General features: G+C 47.8%; 1 long non-coding RNA gene and 1 other non-coding gene across 3 annotated transcripts; one reads left to right on the top strand and one right to left on the bottom strand.

The window, feature by feature from the left end:
• Nucleotides 1–642: 642 nt before the first annotated feature.
• On the top strand, nt 643–707 carry MIR129-1 (microRNA mir-129-1). The gene has a single exon (NR_049250.1). It is a non-coding gene; the product is annotated as a microRNA mir-129-1 (primary transcript).
• Nucleotides 708–2,361: 1,654 nt separating this feature from the next.
• LOC111098731 lies at nt 2,362–17,137 on the bottom strand. Of its 2 annotated transcripts, XR_005369319.1 has the most exons (4): nt 16,964–17,137; nt 14,220–14,388; nt 3,464–3,588; nt 2,362–2,518 (listed from the first exon to the last, which is right to left on the bottom strand). It is a non-coding gene; the product is annotated as an uncharacterized LOC111098731 (long non-coding RNA). The 2 variants fall into 2 exon arrangements; XR_005369318.1 differs by lacking the exon at nt 14,220–14,388.
• Between the last annotated feature and the right edge of the window lie 237 nt (nt 17,138–17,374).

Here is a 17,374-nt window from a genome sequence, read left to right as displayed (position 1 = left end):
TTGCCATGACAATTGCTCTGCTGAAAGCAGAGGGCTTCGCAGAACAGACTGAATGTCCTTGCCTGCAGGTTCAAAGGTGTCTGTCCCCAGAAGTCTCACCCAACATGACACCTTCTTGGGACTGGTGTTTTGTGACTCTGGGAGCGTCCCAGGGGGGCCTGATGCTGCGGACCTAGGAGGTGCTTAGGTCTGTGTGGGCCCTCCCCCAGGAAGGAGGCTTCTGTAGGACTCTGACTCCCCGTCAGACTACCTGACTGCACCTCAATCACAGCAGGAGACCAAAATGCTCCAAGGTCAAGGAGAATGCAGGGAGGCACAGGTTCTGAAGGGGAGCCACTGCAGATTCAAACACCCCCTTGCCTGGGAGCACCCTGCAGTCCTCCCAGCTCTGCTGGCCTCTCTACAATCCCTAGATAAGAATTTGATTGCGATTGCAGGTGGGTGGGTGGAGGGAGGGATTAGACTGGGGTTCCTGCTGCCAGCCCACTTCCTGGGAGTCTCAGCTCCTTCCTTCTTTCTCCTCCTTTCAGGTCCCGCCTCTGCCTCCCCAAGGAGCAAGCAAGCTGAGCACTGGAGGGGGGCACCCACCCTCCCCTCCTACCCTCCTGCTCTCCTGCCTGAGGGCTGCAGTCTCCTTTGGATCTTTTTGCGGTCTGGGCTTGCTGTTCCTCTCAACAGTAGTCAGGAAGCCCTTACCCCAAAAAGTATCTGCGGGAGGCCTTGTCTACAAGGGGGAATGCCCTCCAAGGGCATCAGGTTGGTCACACACCAAATTCACAGATAAGTGACAGCAACAAGTGGAGTCGTCAACTTGAGTTTCCCTCCGAGCTGCTGGTTGACCACAGGACAAGTGTGGAGCCTCTCTGTGCCTCAGTGCTCTGTGACACATTCAATCATTTATCTGTGTGCAGTGTCTAGTGGGAGATTCCACAAGGTAAGAAAAAACCAAGGGCGGCTCAATTAAAGGTGCTGACATTGTGTTGGTGGCTTAGCTCCCAGCCTGCTGTCCTCTGTCTCCCTGGGCTCCTTTTGGGGAATTGCCTCTCCCACTCCATGGGCACTCTGGGTGGGATTGTCACTCAAGGCATCTTGCCTTCTCCGGCCCCCTTGGATACGAGACCCAAGACAGGCCTGGGAATTGGAATCCTGTGTGGAGGGATATAAGATCGGGAACACAATGATCCGAGTAGCTGTGCCAGGAGAAGACTGAGCTCCTGCCTCCTGCGTCCCCTTCCCTAGCCTCCTGAATCTGGTGAACCTCCCCTAAATCCTTCCAATAAAGTCTTCATTGCTTTAGTTAAGCAGTCATTACTGTTGCTTGCCTTGGGATACAGAGACCTCTAGGGACAGGACGTGGGATTGCTTAGCCTGGAGAAAGGGAGGGGACAGGTTGGCCTGGGGCACGCCTTATCATCCTTAGGGAAGGCCCACAGGGTGTCAGGCCCCAGGGAGCAGGGGACCGAGCAGAAGGCTGGGACCACATATAAGGCCTGGGTTAGGGCCGAGGGAAAACATTCCCAAAGGTGAGAACAATGTTGGGATGTAGGACAGTGCAGCACCATATACTGCGGAGAAATTTAAAATAAAGGAACATAGGGTCTTCACTATCTCAAGGAGGGAGAGGATGCCTTATGGTAACTGCAGGTAGCTGTGGCTCGCCCACCCCTCCCGCCAGGCGCCGCTGTCCGCGATGGCGCTGCAGGGAGGCCACGTAGGTCAGGGACGGCCGCGGGGACCTCCGTCTCAGCTCCCGCCGCCCAGAGGGCCCGAATGCCTCGATCTCCGTCCAGGAGATCCCCGTCCCGGCTCCTCTGCCTCTCCTTCTCCGGAATCCTACCCAACCCGGGGTGGCCGCTGTGCCCACGCAGGCCAAGGGGAGGGGCACATGTCAGGCCTCCCCAAGCCCGTCACGTGTTACAGGTCACACCAAAGCCACGGCGTGCAAGAGACAAGGCAGCTGGAAGGTTCCCTTCCCTTGCAGAAGCCTCAAGACGCAGGACTAAGTCAACACCAGCAGGCGAACTGGTGTGTGGCCCACACTGAGTGCTGAAGGATCCTGAGCGGGGCTGTGGGCTCACCGTGGGGACTCAGGAGGGTGCGCTGCGTGGATGGGCCCCCCCGCGGTGACGGGAGGTGTGTGAGATAGACTCAGCCCTGACCTGGGTGCAGCCGGACAGCAGAGGCAGAAGGCAGGATGGCAGCAAGGCCTGCAGGACGGACCCGTGCCCGTGACTGCCCACGCTCCTGCCCCTGGTGCCACCCCGCCCACCCGGCTGCAAAGCAGGTCCGCCTCTGCCACCTGCCCAACCGAGCGTGGGGTGGGGTGGGGGGTGCAGCTCAAGGGCGGCACCGTGTGGTCAGAGTGGGGTAGTGCGCCCTGCGGCCGCCGAAGAGCTCCAGTCCCAGACACCGCGGGCGCAGTCCCACCCTGGGCGGGGCTCCGCTCCGGGAGCGCAAGCCCTGCGGATCTTCCCACACAGCCAGTTTCTTCGAGGAGCAGTCCTGAGGAGCGCAGAGCCTGAGAGGGATGGTGGAGAGGAGAGAGATGGAGGGAGAGAGGCCGAGGGGGAGGGGAGGGGAGGTGGGAAGGAAAGATTTCTGGAGGGAAGGAGCCTCTCAGTGGGGGGTGTCTGTCCCCCAGGTCCCTCTCCTGGGTCGAGGCCACCTTTCAAAGCGACTTTCTAGGTGCATGTCCCGGGCGTGGACTGTACCTAGCCCTTGATTTAAGCCCCTCAGGCTGTAACTGAAACCCCCTGCCACCCTAGGGAACCTCCACCTAGGGAAGAGGAGTGGGGCCCAGGAAGAAGAGGTCATCATTCAGAAAAGGCTCCTGTTTCCAATATTAATGGAAAGAACTGGAACCTCAGAATTGATCAGATCTTGATTCAAGTCGCAGGCCCTCCCTGTATTGGCTGTGTAACCTTGGGAAAGCCCTTTATCGACTCTGCTTCTGTGTTCTCTTTGTAAAATGAGGATACAGTGCCCACCTTGCAGCGGTGGACAGTGCTGCTGTCAGTACAAGGAGAGTTCACGACCCTACAAAGGCAGGCCCGCGACTGCGTCTAGGAGAGTCAGCTCTGGGGAGGGATCTGCTTGCTGCCTGTGCATTGCCACCTCTTTCTGCATTTGTGTGTATGTGTCCATCTGGCAATACGTTGTTTGGTTGAAACTGGCCGTGGTTACATGCCTCCTGCTTAACCCACCCAAGTAGATAGGAGGTGTGCCGAGAGCCTGAGTACTGTGGCCCATCCCGACAGAGCTGGAGCAAGTCGACAAGGATGGGGAGGGACGTTTGGGGGGGCAGTAAAGCTGGAGCTGGAGGGGCAAAGGCTGAGCCTTTGACAGAGGGAGGAAGAGGGGGGGAGGTAGCATGGAAAGGGGGAAAGAAAGTGAAGAAAGGAACAGAAGGGAAGAGAGTGCATGGCAACATAAGAAGTCTCTCTAGGTGGCTGGTGTCCCCCACCTCAGACTGTTCGAAGTACCAGCAGCAGCACGGGGCAAGGCATCCCTTCTGATCCACCTGAGCCACACTGCTGGAGTCCTTGCATGCATCTCCTTCCTCTGGGCTGCAGCTTCTGCACCTGCGAACTGAGAAGAATGTGCTGGATTCTTTCTCCCAGCCATCTCCTCCCCTCCTAGGCCCACCTCCCAGGCAGGCAAGGATGGGGGTCCCACCAACTGTCCTTGGGGGTGAGAACTGTGAGGGTGTGCCAGCCAAGGGTGGGGGCAGGCTGAGCATGAACACCAGGCTCTGGGAGGAAGGAGTCAGAGAAATTACCAGCAATGAAAACCTATATAGGCTTCCCAAAGTACAATTTGAATAGAAATGTCAAGCACACCTGGAGTTATTCCACCCTGTAATCCTAATGACATACAGTCCTATATACCAACTTGATAATATCCGGAGTGTGTATGGCAATACTGCTGTGCGTTAATCCTGTCTTTCTCCCCTGTGAGCTTGCTCATCCCACAGAGCCTACAGAGCCTCCTCTGTTCTTCCCAGACGAGGCTCCAAGCGTATCTGGCCTGGGTAGTCAGTGGGAGGACCAATGTGCTCCCAGAATGGAGCTGTTATGCCACTAGTAGAGGTATGGACAGTTGTCATTTGGTGCTTTCATTTTTGCCTGATCTGGGGTGTGACCTAAGTCCCCTGGAAGCTGCTGAACCCCACCACCAGCCTCTCCTTCCCCACTCTTCCTCTCTAGCCTTTCCTTTTCTCACTCCTTCTCCACCTCCTTCTCTTCTTTCTTTCCTAGCATCTATGCCTTGTTCTGCCAGGGACCCAGTGGCATCCTAGGACTGTTCTTTCCTTCGGGAGTCCTCGGGGTTAGTGGGCACTCATCATCCTGCTGGCCATGCTCCTTGGCTGTGGGGTTTGGGGCCAGGAAAGGGGAGCAGACTGCTGCATGAAATGGGAGCAGCATGGTTCATGGTTGGTGGGCAGGGGGCTTTCAGGATAGGGGACCAAGCATCCAGGCCAGCACACCACCTCAGGATGGACCTTGGGCTTGTTTTATCTACAGCATAGCCCATGCGAGTCCCCAGTACTTAAAGCCACCTTTGCTGTTAGAGCAGGAAATCTTCTGGGCTCCTTTTAAGGAGGTGGGATTTTTTTTATATATAAATTTATTTTTTATTGGTGTTCAATTTGCCAACATATAGAATAACACCCAGTGCTCATCCCATCAAGTGCCCCCCTCAGTGCCTGTCACCCAGTCACCCCCACCCTTTGCCCACCTCCCCTTCCACCACCCCTAGTTCATTTCCCAGAGTTAGGAGTCTCTCATGTTCTGTCTCCCTTTCTGATATTTCCCACTTATTTTTTTCTCCTTTCCCTTTATTCCCTTTCACTATTTTTTATATTCCCCAAATGAATGAGACCATATAATGTTTGTCCTTCTCCGATTGACTTATTTCACTCAGCATGATACCCTCCAGTTCCATCCACGTCAAAGCAAACGGTGGGTATTTAGGAGGTGGGATTTTTAAAGTCAAGGTTGCACAATTCACAAAATCCAGGAATCCCTTCCCAAACCCCATACTCTTATGTTCAGCCTTGTAGGACAGTGGTTCTGGAAGCATGGTTCCTGTACCAGCAGCTTCAGCATTACTTGGAACCTCAGTAGAAATACACATTCTTAGGATCCCAGTGCCAAGGGTATGCTGGAGATGGTTTGTATCACCTTGGGAGAACCAATTACATGCATCCCTCCCCTGGTCCACATCTAGTGACAGTCACATTGGGGGCTTGAAATCAACCATCGTGGGAATATTTACACCATGGGAACTGGCAAACACTACAAATCAGTACTTATTTTTTCTTTTGGAGAAGAGTTTCCAGCACACCATTGGGCCCCATCCACATCCACTGAATCAGAAACTGTGGAGGCGGGGCCAGCAATCTGTATTTTAATAAGCTTTCCAGGTGATTCTAATGTACAGTCAAGTTTGAGAACCACTGTTCTAGTTGGTTAGCACTGGTGGAATCATGAGAGAGACTGGAAGGTCAGGGACGCCTGGGTGGCTCAGTGGTTGAGTGTCTGCCTTTGGCTCAGGGCATGATCCCAGAGTCCCGGGATCGAGTCCCACATTGGGCTCCTGGCAGCGAGCCTGCTTCTCCCTCTGCCTATGTCCCTGCCTCTCTCTCTCTCTCTGTCTCTCATGAATAAATAAATGAAATGTTAAAAAAAAAAAAAAAAAGACTGGAGGAAACTAGGGGTTGGGAATAAAAAAAAAAAAAAGGAGATGTTGGGGTAGCCAAAGAGTAAGGTTTTGCAAGGAAACTTCGGGGAAGGTAAAGAAAGAAGGAAGTAAACCAGCAGAAGGGCAGCCAGGCACTTGGCAGGAAGCCCTCCCGGACAGAGGTGAGCCCTCCAGCCCTGACCCTGGGAAGAGGTCCTGCGGAGGTTTGGGTGGAGCCTACTTGGAATGCTATGGTTTTTTCAGATATCTGGATGGAGACGAAGTCAATCACTCCGAGTCATGAGATCAGGAGGGTGTGGGATAACTAGCCAGAAAAATGCCCTTCCAGATGATATTTCTGCAACTCAGAGAAAAAGGCATTTACAAGCAGTTCATTGCAGATACAAAGAAGGGAAATTCTGAAAAGTTTCTCTCACAGAAGAGATGAAAACACAAAATCACAGCACCGTATCCATTACTGCCTTGGTAAATGTATGCAAAATGCCATGGGAAACTTCTTTCCATTTCCCAATGTTGCAATATTTCAAGCATACAAAAAAATATAAGGAGTAATAAAATAAAAGCCTTGCACCAACCACCAGAAATAGCAAATGTTATATTGCCACATTCATGTCGGATTCTTTATTTTTTAAAAGATTTTATTTATTGAGAGAGAGAGAACACACCCCCCACACAAACACAAGCAGGGGGAGGGGGTGCGAAAAGGGGAAAAAGAAGAGAGAATCTCAAACAGACTCCCAAGCTGAGCAGAGCAGGTTGTGGGGTTTCAATCTCACAACCCTGAAATCATGACCTGAACCGAAATCAAGAGTCAAGACGCTTTACCCATGGAGCCACCCAGGTGTCCCACAAACAAACAAACTTGCAGACTCGGCAAAGTCCCCTTTGCCTCCCTTTTTTCTTCATCCAAAGATATAGGAGATATCCTAAAACTGATGGATATTCTTCTCATAATGTGTTCATACTTTATCATGTATAAATTACTCATAAATTATACCTAGCAATGTTTTAAGTGCTTCTTAATTTACGTTAAGTAGTGTTGCACTGAACCTATCATTCTGGAACTTGCCTTTTTCACCTAACATGATGTTTCTAAGGTCTACTTATGTCACTGGGTGAACATCTAGCTCATTCATTTTAACTGATGAATAACATTAAACTGTACAAATAGAGCACAATTCATCCATTAACCTACTGATGGATATGGAAGTTATTTCTAATTTTTCACTTGTCACAAATGATTCTGCTGTGAACCTCCTTGAACTTGTTTCTCTAGAGTTTGTCCCTAGAAGTGCTGCTGCTCACCCTTGGGAGAACACATTCCCAGTCTTATACACGTTGCCAAATTGCTCACGAGCTTGGCTGAACCAGTTCACACTTCCACCAACGGAGATATGATACATCCTAATGTGTTCCTTCTGCAGTGTGTTCTTGAGTTATATTCTTTCCTGAATGTAAAAGCAATTATAAAGAGTTTCTCTAGTTTATTTCTGATCTTTCCCCTCCTAGCTTTACTTTCTCTTAAAGGCTTAAGTTCTTCAAACATGAATTCTTCTACCACCAGAGTTTTCCAGAACCTGAACCCAATGGTAAGAAGAGATGACTGCTATGTGAGTTATAAGGTGAAGTTACATGTGTGTTAACTCATGAGTGTGATTCTGTGTCTGTGTCTGTTTATATAGCTTTGTACCAAAGTTAAGAAGAGGACAGACTGGGAAGAGCAAAGTCTTTCATGATGTCTTTTCAACAATGCATAAAACCAGGAGAAGGTACCCAGTATGCCTGGAATCTACTCTCTTGCTCCAGGTCTTTTCCTCCCCCTCTCTTATTTGGTATGGGTTAGGCAAATTTTTGTCCAAGGTTGTCACCCTACTCTCCGTCTTCCCTGCTCCCCTACCCCTACCAAACTCCCAAGTACTTCTTAAGCCACGTAAGCACATGGGAGAGGGAAAAAGGTGTGCTGTGGGGGGGAGGGGCAGTCCCATGTGTTCCATCTGGGGGAAAGGGCTGACTTTTTGGCCCTGATCCTAAGAGCTCTCTGCCTATGCCAAAGGCTGCCTTCTGCATCTGGGCCTGTAGGGTTGGGAGAGCTGCCAAAATCCTAGACTGGCCAGTGACAATGGACAGCCTAGATCCTGGCCACTGGCTCTGACCCTCAGCCCAGGGCCATACAGAACTGATCTGGGGTGCCTTCCCTCCTGAGCCCTGAACAGTGAGCCTTGAGACTTAAGAAAAGAGGAATAGATTGAAGGGACCACCATAAAATCACCTGTCTCAAACTGAAGACATCTCAAAAGGCAGGAACACAAGGGGAGGGGAAAAATCTCAATTCACAATTCAGTGGAAGTATGGAAGGCGCTGATCCAATGGCTACTTTTGAATGGGATTTCCCCACCTCAACAGTTCAAGTGTAGTCAACAGAGGTGTTTGTTTGCAGGGGGTACTGTATTTACCCTTCTTCAAAAATTGGAAGCCCAAAACCCTTGGCTTCTTTGCTCCACAGATGTTGTGGCCCTAAACAGCTTCACGGGGAACAGGTGGCTTACTTCAGGCTGGAGAATATCTGTGTGCCAGGAGGTTCCCTGCGGAGATCTCACCTCTGAGCCCTGGTCCACCAGCCAATGGAGATGAGTGGAGGTGATGTCACTACATCCTGTTTCCCAGCCCAGCCTGAGAGGATGGGACCAGCTGAGGAAAAAAAACCTAAACCAATGTTAAGTGACAGATGCCATGACCGAGGTTGGTAAAGAAGTGGTGTAAGGCAAGTGAGTCAGCAGCAAGTTTAAGCAATGAACAATTGCACCATGGGGTGTTTCTCAAATTCTTGTCTACTTTTAGAAAGTATGCAATACCATTCAGTTGAGTGTCTTGATTCTGAAATAGCTACAGAAAATGTTAAAAATGCTGTGGGTGAAGACGTGCCCGCACGTACCTCTTTTCTAAAACAATAGTTAACAATTGTGCTGCATGCCCCTTAGCAAATCTTTAAGCCTGGCTGTTCCTTAGTTTCCTCATCTGTAACATGAGGGGAATGTCTGAAAATGTCTCCAGAGATTCCTTCCAGTCCAACATTCTGTGATTTGGTATTATGCTCACATTCTTTATACCCAGGCGGGTGTACACAATGCCAAGACCACTAGCCAATTCAGTTAGTGTGGACAAAATGTCCTCTCCGATCAATTCTTTGGCACAGTATAGATAAAACAACTGGTTAATCAAAACAATTTTTCATTTCACAACTGGTTGCCCTGGCATCATCTGGACCAGCAGTTCTTCCACAGGAGTGGCCTGACATGCTGCACGTCTGGAGCAGCTATAAGGTGTGTCATAGGCAATTTGCTATTACTCATGAACTACTGAGGTTTTAAAATGAGTGGTGAATCAATTAGAGCAGATAACTATGATAATGTCAGTCACTTTCATTCTGAGAGCCTACCCTATAAGGAAGGAAAAGGGGTGGGCTTAAAACCTCCAGAAGCCAGGGATTGCCTATAGCCCTGAGCCAATCAAGGATACCCATGGGAGGCTGTCATGTGTCGTGCATGTGAGTATCATCCATCACCAGCACCATGGCATTTAAGGACGACTGATAGAGATTCCTGATACTAATGTGTTCCTTCTGCAGTGTGTTCTTGAGTTATATTCTTTCCTGAATGTAAAAGCAATTATAAAGAGATACATAGAATAGACGTCAAGTCACTGGAGACCCTGGCCCTGGAACAATCTGATCCAGATGTGGACTGCTCCCAGTACCCTATGATCCAGCTGCAAAACAACAGAGAAAGAAAGCATTGAACAGAGTACAAAATGAAAGGCCTGTTCACTATGCCCATCTCTTGATCCAAAAAGCACTATTTCACCATAAGCTATTCGTAGTTGGGGAAGGGAAAAGGGTGTGAAATAATGTTTATTGAGCACTTAGGTGCCAAATCCCGTGTCAGACACTCTTAGCAGGTTTCAATGCTACCCGCCATGTAACTTTCTGTTCTCGGCTGTCCAGTGGGATTTGCACTTCCTCCCCATTGTGGTTTGGAATATTCATGTAATAGTTGGGCCAGTGAGTCGCGAGTAGAAGTGTGTCAATTCAAAGCCAGGGAATTTAATTGCTAGTTTCAGACCCTCTGGAACTTCCTCTTCCCCTACTGGCTGGCAACAGACCACTGGCTATTCCATCAACAGCCTGGGTCTCGGGAGACTGGAGCAGAGCCCCTAGCTAACTGTGATGCCTGTGAATTACACATCACATGGGAGGATAACATAAAACTTGGTTGTTATAAACCCCAAAGATTTTAGGGTTACTTGTTACTGTAGCACAATCTAATTTTATGCTGACCAGGGGATCCCTGGGTGGCTCAGCGGTTTAGCACCTGCCTTTGGCCCAGGGCGTGATCCTGGAGTCCTGGGATCGAGTCGTGCATCAGGCTCCCTGCATGGAGCCTGCTTCTCCCTCTGCCTGTGTCTCTGCCTCTCTCTCTCTGTGTCTCTCATGAATAAATAAATAAATAAAATCTTTAAAATAATAATAATAATAATAATAATAATAAATAATTTTATGCTGACTGATGCAATGTTTTATATTACATAGTAACATAGTGAGAAAATGTGAGACTTTGAGTTAAAAAGACTTGACTGGAATCTTAACTCTTTATGGCCTTGAACAAATCCATAATTTCTCTGGGTCTCAGCTTCTTCATCTATAAAATAGTAGATATGATTCCTATCTCATGATGTTACTAGGTTTGGGAATAGTATTTGTAAAATACCTAATATAGGATTTGGCACAGAGTAGATGTTCATTGGTAAATTATTTTAATTTCGTTAATTCCCCAAAATAGGCCGATGAGAAAACAGAGACCACAGGAGTATAAGAGAAAGGATAAATCATTATTGATGTTTCAAATGTCATGATGTGTTATGGAGAACACTGGCCAAGGGTAAGTAGATGTGTGAAGTTATCTGTGCCCACCCTCCCCTGAGCTCAGAGAAGCTCTAGAATGGAGAAGAGGCCCCAAGGATACCATTTCCAATATAGTCTTTCTCTTGCCAGAGGAAAGGCAGATTTCACCTACAGAAGTGATTCTTGGCATCTTTGGTATATAAAATAAGAATATGGTAGTGGTGTAGGCTAGTATCACTGTTAGTTTCATTCAAGTTTGTTATTCTACAAAGCAAGGTGCCAGACAAGGTCTTTCCCAAAGGTCCAATGAGGTAAACTCTTCTCTCAAATCAGCTTATTAGTAACATTGTGCCCACTTTGCCAGCTCAGCTGGGACCCAGGAATAATCAGGAGAGCAGAATACAGGGGGAAGGAGAGGAGAATATACACGAGGTGGAGGAGAGGGAATTGAGGGGCCCCTTGCTTCCTTCTGCTCCCCTCCAAGCCTGGCCTGATACAGCAGCAGGGGCATGGTTAGGGGAGGGGGTAGGGGAATCATCCCTTCCCTCTCCATGCTGGTCACTCTGAAAACGTTTTCGTTCCTGAGCCAAAACTTGCTACAATTCCCACTTATGTTTAACTCAGTGGAGTATGATGCCTCCAAGCCCAGTTATCTCCAAGACCTCCTCCCAGATCTCTTTTCTTTTGAAATGCCACATCGTGGCCACAAACTTGGTACTATGACCAACATGTTTTATGTAACATAGTTACTGAGGAGCCATGTGGAGTTTCTCAATTCTGACTCTGTGGTGGAAGCTCCCTGGACATATTCACATACATGGTGTGCAGACAGTCATTCAGGGCCCAAGGAGGACTTGATCACTCTGTCATCAGCAGTAGGCCAGACAGGGACCAGTGGCCGAAGCCCCACAGTCCTTGTTGAGTGAAAAATAATGAGACACCCAGTTCCAGCAAAGCACATGTTTGGGCAGCTTTTACACCTGCCAGCTATCTTCCCCTGACTTGCTCCTGATTAACTTTTGGCTTTTCCCATGAAGACCAAGGCCCTGCGAGAATTCCCACAGCCAGTGGAGTGACTGATCTCCAGCAAATGGATGACTGTTCTAACTTAGAATCATGTATTAGATGCACATGGATCTGTGCTCAGAGGTTTCAAGCATCATAAGAATTGAAATAAGATTGTGAGACTGGGTCCTAGAGGGGCCATTCAACCTCACTGTGATCAAGATCTCAGATTGCACCCTGATCCAAATTAAAACCTATGAAATGGGGGCAGCCCGGGTGGCTCAGCAGTTTAGCGCCACCTTTCAGCCCAGGTTGTGGTCCTGGAGACCCAGGATCAAGTCTCACATCAGGCTCCCTGCGAGGAGCCTGCTTCTCCCTCTGCCTGTGTCTCTGCCTCTCTCTCTTTCTCTGTGTGTCTCTCATGAATAAATAAATAAAATCTTAAAAAAAAAAAAAAAAACGCTATGGTTTCTGTGATCATGAGCAGAATAAGCAGTGGTAACTTGGAGCAGTGGTTCATGGGAGCCAAGTATAAAATATTCAAAAACTTTGTGAACCAGTGTTTAAACCATTGATAACTTGAAATCTATTATGGTAGAGATATTTACACCATGAGACTTGCCAAACTACAAATCAGGGTTTCCTTCCTTCCTTCCCTCCTTCCCTGCCTCCCTCCCACCCTCCCTCCCTCCTTCCCTCCTTTCTTTCCTTCCTTCTTTCCTTCTTTCTTTCTTTCTTTCTTTCTTTCTTTCTTTCTTTCTTTCTTTCTTTCTTTCTTTCTTTTTTTCTTCTTCTTCTTTCTTTCTTCCTTTCTTCTTTCTTTCTTTCTTTTTTTCTTGAGCAAATTTAACAAGGTATGCATGGCTTTTTGCAAAACCATTTATTTCATTGGAAAAGCTATGAGGGACCTGGGTGGCTCAGGTGGTTGTCTGATTCTTGGTTTCAGCCCAGGTCCTGATCTCAGGGTCTTGAGATTAAGCCCCACATTGGGCTTTATGCTCAGTGCACAGTCTGCTTGAGATTCTTTCCCTTGCACTCTGCCCCTCCTCCCCACTCTTAAAAGAGCGCATGTGCTCTTACTCTCTCTCTCTCAAATAAATAAATCTTTAAAAAATGAATATTCATGGGAAAAGCTATTTCAGGGATAGAATAAAAGAAATCAACTTTGTATATGGGAAGAGTATAGCCCTCTAAAATCTTAGGCAGTGGGATCCCTGGGTGGCGCAGCGGTTTGGCGCCTGCCTTTGGCCCAGGGCGCGATCCTGGAGACCCGGGATCGAATCCCACATCGGGCTCCTAGTATGTGGAGCCTGCTTCTCCCTCTGCCTATTTTTCTGCCTCTCTCTCTCTCTCTCTCTCTCTCTCTCTCTGTGTGTGTGTGTGTGTGTCTGTGTGTGACTATCATAAATAAATAATAAAAATTATTAAAAATAAAAAATAAAATAAAATCTTAGGCAGCTATGAGGACTAAAAAAAAGTAATATTGATTAAAACTGACCAGATAGGGAGGGGGCTGTGGCTGCAGTCCCTCTTTTGAGTTGGTAAATGGAAAAGCTTTAGCTGATGTGAAAATGATTACATGTAAATGTTGGGTTTTATAAAGCTGTAGGAATCAGCAGAAGTTCTGTAAAAAGCCTTCCTGAATTCTCAGTGGAGCAGTGGTCTTTCATGGCTGAGGATTGTGGGGAGCAGCCTCTAGCTGCCAAGTCTTGCAGAGATGTCACCTGGGACTCGCCTGACAGCCCCATGCTGTGGGGTCTGCATCAGGAGGGACACAGAGCTTTGAGTCATCTATGATTAGACTGCGGTTATGTCCCCTCAAAATTCCCACAGTACAGCCCAACGCGCGATGTGACTGTATTTGGAGATTAGGCCTCTAAGGGGATAAAGTTAAGTAAGGTCATGAGGGTGGGGCCCTAATCCAATAGGATGTCCCCAAGAAGAGAGAGAGAGACCAGGGATGTGCACACACAGAGAAAAGGCCACGTGAGGACACAGCAAGTAGGCGGCCATCTGCACTTCTCACCATTTACCCTGCTGGCATCTTGGGCTTAGACTTCCGGCATCCAGATTTGTGAGAATATGAATTTCTGTTATTTAATCCAGCCAGTCTATGGTGTCCTGTTATGGCAGGCTAGCCAACTAACACAACCTATAATGCACATTGCTTATTTTCTGTTTTTGTCTGCTTATTGATCAATTTTGCAGTGTAAGACACCTTTCCATAATTATTCAGACCCTCTTAACCCTACTCAAGATTCTCAATAGTCCTAGTCACAGAACTGTGACTGAGACCATTCCACCCAAAGGGTGGACCCCACTTAGGCTGAGTCAGAACATTGGCAAATTACCATAGTGGGGAGACGGAGGTTGAACACTGGAGAACTCCGCTGTCAGCCTCTGGTTGTGGGATTGTGGGCAAACTGTCATTCCCTCTGGGTCTCAGTGTCATCATCTGTTAAATGGGGGCAAAAAGACTCTCCTCCCTTACAGGATTGTAGTGAGGATAAGCCTGTAGCATAATGCTCAGCGAGCCAGCCTTCCTAAAGCCCAGGCAGCCTGGAGGGGAGCTGGGTCTGTTCCCCGTAGCAGTGGTGGGGTTGGGGTAGCATACCTGGGAGGGTAGGGTCTTTCCTCTCCAGGTGATCTGCACTGTGAAGGAGTAAGTCACCTGGCAAGGACGGCCCCTCTTGGCACCAAGACCTGCCTCCAGTTGAATTCTTCTCTCTCCTGATTGTTCCCAAACAGGATGAGAACCTCTTCCTCCAGAGAACATTGTATATCTTAATAAATAAGATCATGAAGTAAAGTTTTCACAGAGTGCCTGGTTCTCAGCAAGCACTCAATAAATGTTAACGATTTCTATCTACTCACCTCCCACAGGCCATTTTCATGCCACCCCTCAGAGCACTTGTGGCCACAAGACCCAGGCAGAATTTGGACCTTTTGATAAGAACTTTATTAATCAACTTGGTTCAGCTTTTCTTTCTTTCTTTCTTTCTTTCTTTCTTTCTTTCTTTCTTTCTTTCTTTCTTTCTTCTTCTTTCTTTCTCTCTCTCTCTTTTTTTTTAAATTATTCATTTACTTTATTCAAGAGTCGGACTCTCAGCCTTTCCTTTTTTTTTTTCCTTTTAAAGATTTTATTTATTTGAGAGAGAGAGAGCATGAGCAGGGGGCAGGGGTAGAAGGAGAGGGAGGAGCAAACTCCCTCACTAAGCAGGGAGCCCGATGTGGGGCTCGATCCCAAAACCTCAGGATCATGACCTGGGCCAAAGGCAGACAGTTAATCGGCCAAGCCACCCAGGCACTCTGGTTCAGCCCTTCTAAAGGGAATTATGGAAAGTTGTCTTACACTACAAAATTGACCAATAAGCAGACAAAAACAGAAAACAAGTGATCTGCATTGCAGATTACATAGATTCTGTTCAAGCCAAAATCTTCTCCAAGCCTTCCCAAACACCTGGGATTAAATAGGCTGAAGCCCTCCCCCACCATGACACCAGCCAGGGTGTAGCGAAGCCCAGCAGTGGTCCTTCCTGAGTTCCTGATCTTCCTAACCACATTGGCTGTTGGACAACTCAGCTTTGTAGCTTTACTGAACTCCATCCAACTCACTTCAGGGCTCTCATGTTCTTTACCAGGAGGAAGCGAATTTGTGACCTGGGAGGGAATAGAAAACAAAGCCTGCCCTGACCCAGACAGGAGAAGTCGATTTGCAGCAGGAAACAGCTCCACATACAGGTGGTCTGAACCCAGGGGAGTTTGCCTCACTGAGTCAAACTCAACGAGCTGCCCCCTTTGGGCCCTGTTACTTCATGTCTGATCCCCAGGTCACACTGCAAAATGACTGTAAGCTCTTCCAGCACTTTTCTGTTTTTGCATTCCTGAGATCATGTTGAGCCCACAGGGATGCTCAGACAGAAGTCACTTTTTGCTCTGTCACCTTCTGGTTAAAAGTAGTTTAAAAGCCATGTTCTGGGATGGCCTGCTTTGTACCTACAAAAGAGCAGGCTTTGCAGAGTCAAATGACATTAGGGATCGGTTTACAATCAAACCTTATCAGGGGCCTAGTTGCCAAGGGACCTTTCTTTTTTTTTTTTTTTTTTTAAAGATTTATTTATTTATTCATTCAGAGAGAGCGAGAGAGAGGCAGAGACACAGACAGAGGGAGAAGCAGGCTCCATGCAGGCCCGATGTGGGACTCGATCCTCGGTCTCCAGGATCACACCCCAGGCTGCAGGCGGCGCTAAACCGCTGCACCACCGGGGCTGCCCCCAAGGGACCTTTCGATGGAGATTAGAGATAACTAACTCATTAAAGAACTGAGACTGAGAAAGGAATTCAGGTAAGGAAAATGTTACTGCTGATTCAGAAAAAGTCACAAGTTTCAAATATTTACAAACATCACAGCTTACTATAATTCACTCTCTCTTTCTCTCTGCAGACTGCAAGGAAACAGGGCTAAGACATAAACAAAAACAGAAGAAATTAAAGCCTTCTTCTGAGAAGTTTTATAAGAGGTCAGGAGAGGTCCTTAATTAAACCTCAGGGATCAAGGCTGGAGAAAAGCTGCCCACCAGGACTCTTGACAAATCCAATCAGATTTGGCACACAGCTAAGAGAGTTAAAAGATTCAGAGTCGATAAATTCTCCCCAAGCCTAAGGAAGACCAGGATTACACTAAAAAAATGGACGGCAGCACTGGCAATGAAGATGCCAGTTTATGCCTTAGTGCTGGCATTTCTTTGGATCTAACTCCAACTGCATATCCTATTTTAAAATAATGTTTTCTTCTTTGTTCTTGGTTATTTTAACAAAAAACTCTATTTTAATTTATTGAAAGAACACTAGTGCCACTTGAAAAGCACACTTCAGGGGCACCTGGGTGGCTCAGTTGGTTAAGCATCTGCCTTCGGCTCATGATCCCAGGGTCCTGGGATAGAGTCCCACATTGGGCTCCCTGCTCAGCGAGGAGTTTTGCTTCTCCCTTTCCCTCTGCTCCTCCACCTGCTCTTGCTCTCTCTCTCTCAAATAAATAAATAAAAATCTTAAAAAAAAAAAAAAAAAAAAGAAAGGAAAGGAAAGCACATCTCAGCTCCTAATGCCTTCAAGGAGCCAAGCAATTCAAGTCCAGCTATCCGATTGCAGTTTGTTATAAGTAAGGCACCTCGGAGGACGCAGGCAGTCAATGAGGTACTAATGATGTGAACCCAGATTCTGGTCAATGCCATAATGCTTGACCAATACTTATTAATAAACCCCACCCTAGAAGGGACAAGATTTAAAAGCCTAAAAATACTGAGAGCCAACATTCTAACAACCTGGATGAACATGGGGCGGGATCAGACATAGCGTTACCCTGGGGCGATTTTCCTGAGCCTTAGGCAAAAATGGGAGAAAATGATCCAGGCCGTCCAGGACTTCTGACAGATCCTGATCTTGTGGCTCCATTTGTTTAGTTGGAAGGAATGACAGGAATGTTCCTTCAAATCCTTCCCTACACAAAGCGCAGCAAGTTCTGCAGTGTAGAAGGTGGAGGTATTCCGTGCATTGTGAAGTCAAACACCTTGGAGAGAGATTCTTGGGGTGCTGAGATATCCTGGGGCAACTCCTTTGCCTCCAACCTGTAGAAAAGGAGACCCTGGGGTCCCAACAAAGAAATAGCAAAGTATCCCATGTCAGACATGCTTCTCACCAAATACTCATGTGCTCACCCACATCCCGAGCCCTCTTACTCATGAAGGGCCACGTGGCTGAGAGCAGACGTGA

Source organism: Canis lupus, chromosome 14 (genome assembly GCF_011100685.1).
Source record: "Canis lupus familiaris isolate Mischka breed German Shepherd chromosome 14, alternate assembly UU_Cfam_GSD_1.0, whole genome shotgun sequence".
Taxonomy (NCBI): domain Eukaryota; kingdom Metazoa; phylum Chordata; class Mammalia; order Carnivora; family Canidae; genus Canis; species Canis lupus.
Note: the sequence above shows the minus strand (reverse complement) of the source record. Positions and strands in the feature narration are given on the sequence as shown.